Below are 3,557 nucleotides of genomic sequence, written 5' to 3'. Positions count from 1 at the left end.
GAGGCATAGTGAGCAGTTTAACAAAGCAGGTATAAATAACCAATGTAATTAACATTATGAGGGACAGGTGTATTCAAAATTAACATTCATCCGTGATTTTGCCTTGACCGGAAGTGCGTCGCTCAATCCAACGGAAGCGGAAGTGACGTTTCTGCGTGTCATCATCCGAAAACAGGAAGTTCCGTTTTTTTGCGTGTCATCATGCGTTTCATAACCTCCGTTCACGGAAGTGAATCTTCACCACAGTTCATTCCATTACGAAAATGTCCAATAACATCAAATTTCATCCAATATGATATAAAACATAGAAAGATATGAGGAAAGGTTAAAATATATAAATAGAAACTAACATTATAAAAACCATGTAAAAGGTTGGATTAAGGATGCCGCACAGGACTGAGTGGTTTTTATTTTGAAATTTTTGCAAGAGGTTTCCAAGATAACCGACCAACCAGAAAATAGTTCTGGAATTTATCACCATCTACCAGTAAAGAGAATTTTTATATGTAGATATAAACAGTGATTGTCGATGGTGCTCCCATAGGTCCAATACATATGTAGTAAAGGGGAAAGAGACAGAAAAAAGAGACCCTTGTTGGGAGCACTCCCACTCGGAAACAAATATAATTTGAGTAATAGGCAGCGATGTAAAAAATGAAGTAATTTAAAGCGTAACCTTTAATTGTATTATACTAAAATATAGGTACACCAGAGAATATATTGTTTCACTAATAAGTGGCTATGAAATGTAAGCCACCTGGTAAAGCTAATTTGTGAAAATATTGATGAATATACAAGGCATTATATAGCAGGCTCAGAATGCTTGATTGTATATAAGCATATATATAAGGTAGGTGCTATAACCAAAGAGATGCCGTCAAAAAAACCTACAACACCTGGTATTCCTTAGTGGTCCACCACCTAAGTACTGACCAGGCCCAACACCGTATTGCTTCCAAGATCAGACGAGATTGGGCATGCGCGGTGTGGTATGGTAGTAGATAAACATTGATATGGCAAATTCTACCGCTAATGTATAGCTGGTAGAAGGTTATTGGTAAGCACCTCGTTACCAAGTTGACCAAATGATCTCTAAAGAGACAGTATATGTTTAACCATCATTGCACCAAAATGTATCCCAAATATGTAGGTATACGTAGGTTTAAATCATGTGGTCAATGTTTTCTTTGCCAGCGGGAAATGCCTGTATGTTTCATTGTGCTATACAGCACCTTTAGAAATGGGTTTCTGCAATGGGTGAGGCAGATATAGACCACTGTTATACTGATGACATGCCGTAATGTTTGTATATGATCCAAAGAGAAATCGTCTCTATTATTATTGGATCTCCCTATTGAAGAGGAAAAAAGACGGTTATTATGAAATTGTGAACTCAAAAATTGCAAATAAAGCTACTACTATGCCATAATAGAAAATGTAGGATAAAGGATGGACATAGAATGGAAATTTTTTTTTAGCTTAGAGAAAGAAAAAAGAGACAGACTTAGAGAGTAGGCGAGATGTATAACAGTCTCAATTATCCATTTGGAAGTTAATTAGTACAATAATGCCCAACATGGTATAAGTACTGTCTTTGAAACAAAAGAGTAACCAAAATAGCTGTTTTGCATGTATCAACAGTGTGTCTATAATATATCTGTCTAACATGTAACAGACAGATAGATAACGCCAAAATGAACCCAGAAGGTACATAAAAAACGAACCCCCACAGAAAAAACATATGCTAGGTAAATTTTACAATGTATTTAGCTATGATATGCACAATAGCTTTCTACTCCTGTAAGAACCTGCATATAGATAGGTACTGATGCAATGCTTTATAATGATTGGCATAACATTTGCCAACGAGACCGATGCACATTGATTATTGAATTTATATATGTGCAAGTTTATTTGACGGGAGACAGAATAGTGAGTGGGACAAGAGGTATAGTTATATATTTGCCCGCTCGTGGTGCGCCGCTGGCCGCCGAGCTCCAGCGTCTGTGCGGCTTGTCTGATCTCCTCTCCTGCTGACAGGAGACAGAATAACCAGTGGGACAAAGGAAATACCTGTATGTTTGCCCGCTCGTGGTGCGCCGCTGGCCGCCGAGCTCCAGCGTCTATGCGGCTTGTCTGATCTCCTCTCCTGCCGGTCTCCGGTCACATGAGCGCACTCATCGTGACCCTGTTCACCTCCCAACGTACGTTTCACTGATTAGCTTGTTCACGGGTAGTGTGAACATGTGGTGTCAGGATCTATCTTAAATATGTGCAAGTAGCCAATCAGGACTATACCTGATTGATTGCCATTTGTATTGATTCTGACAAGGTTAATGTGAGCTTGATAGTAATTAGACAAATAAGTGGATACTGATTAGATGTCCTGCAATAAATTTTTGCTGATTGAATTAACCGGGGAGTTTTAATTGTTGCAAGCCCGATGGTGTATGGTGATGGTGCGTGGATGTGTCTAAGGAGTGAATATAATATTGTGTAAGGTGTGATGTGATTAATTATAAGAGTGGAGCTTAATATGTGTGAGTGTTAAGGTGAAATTAGTGCAATAATTAATTTTTTGTATGGAATTAATGTATGGATAGATTTAATTAATAGGGGGAAAAAAGAGAAGAGGGGGGGGGGAAATGGTGAAAGAGATATATAGTGAGGTTAAAGGGAGTGCTACATAAATTATATAATTGGTGTGGCTGTGAGTAGATTTGAATTTAAATATGGGTGCTGATGTTAAATTTAAGGCAGCTATCTAATGATTTAATGAATAGTAATGCTGCAAGAGATTAATATAGTATATAGTTGGCTTAAATTGCTAATATATTACAGAACCATGATATTGGGATAGTAAAAATAGGAATTATAACTATGGTTATTGAAGGTGAATTAATGAAAATGGTTATTGAAAAAGAATTAATCAACTTGGAAGGAATGCTCCAAAGTTCATAGTTTCATTCAGTCCATGTGGATGAAGTGAGTCTTATTTAAATGTCCATTCACATTCCTTCTGTAGGAGAGTATTGGTCAGGTCTCCCCCTCGTAGGCCCAATTTCACTTTTTCTAGTCCACAGACTTTAAGTCCATCCCACCGACCTGCATGGTTAGAGATAAAATGTCTTGCTATAGAGGTAAGTTGCTTCATTTTTTGTAGGTCTCTGGTGGCATTCCGAATGGATCCAATATGTTCAAGAATTCTTTGCTTTAGGGCTCTAGTCGTCATACCCACATATCTTTGTCCACAAATGCACACAATGCAGTAGATCACACCTTCGGTGGAACAATTGATGAAATGCTTAAATTTAATGTCTTTACCATAGCGGTCCTGAATATGGTCAGTCTTAAGGATGTATTGACATGCTTTGCAGTGACCGCATGGATGTGTGCCAATGGTAGTCTGTGATTTGTCTCGAGATAATTGGAAATGGCTAGACACCAATCTATCTTTCAAATTTCTTGATCTCCGCCAACTCATGGATACTTGTGGTCCAAGTTTTTCAGATAAGGTGGGGTCCAAGTGGAGAATTCCCCAGTGTTTTTGGATAGCT

General features: G+C 38.1%; 1 pseudogene; it reads right to left on the bottom strand.

Annotated features, from left to right (window-relative positions):
• Positions 1 to 884: 884 nt before the first annotated feature.
• On the bottom strand, positions 885 to 1,003 carry LOC134963860 (5S ribosomal RNA; annotated as a pseudogene).
• Between the last annotated feature and the right edge of the window lie 2,554 nt (positions 1,004 to 3,557).

The sequence above is a fragment of the Pseudophryne corroboree genome, chromosome 9 (genome assembly GCF_028390025.1).
Source record: "Pseudophryne corroboree isolate aPseCor3 chromosome 9, aPseCor3.hap2, whole genome shotgun sequence".
NCBI classification, from domain to species: domain Eukaryota; kingdom Metazoa; phylum Chordata; class Amphibia; order Anura; family Myobatrachidae; genus Pseudophryne; species Pseudophryne corroboree.
Note: the sequence above shows the minus strand (reverse complement) of the source record. Positions and strands in the feature narration are given on the sequence as shown.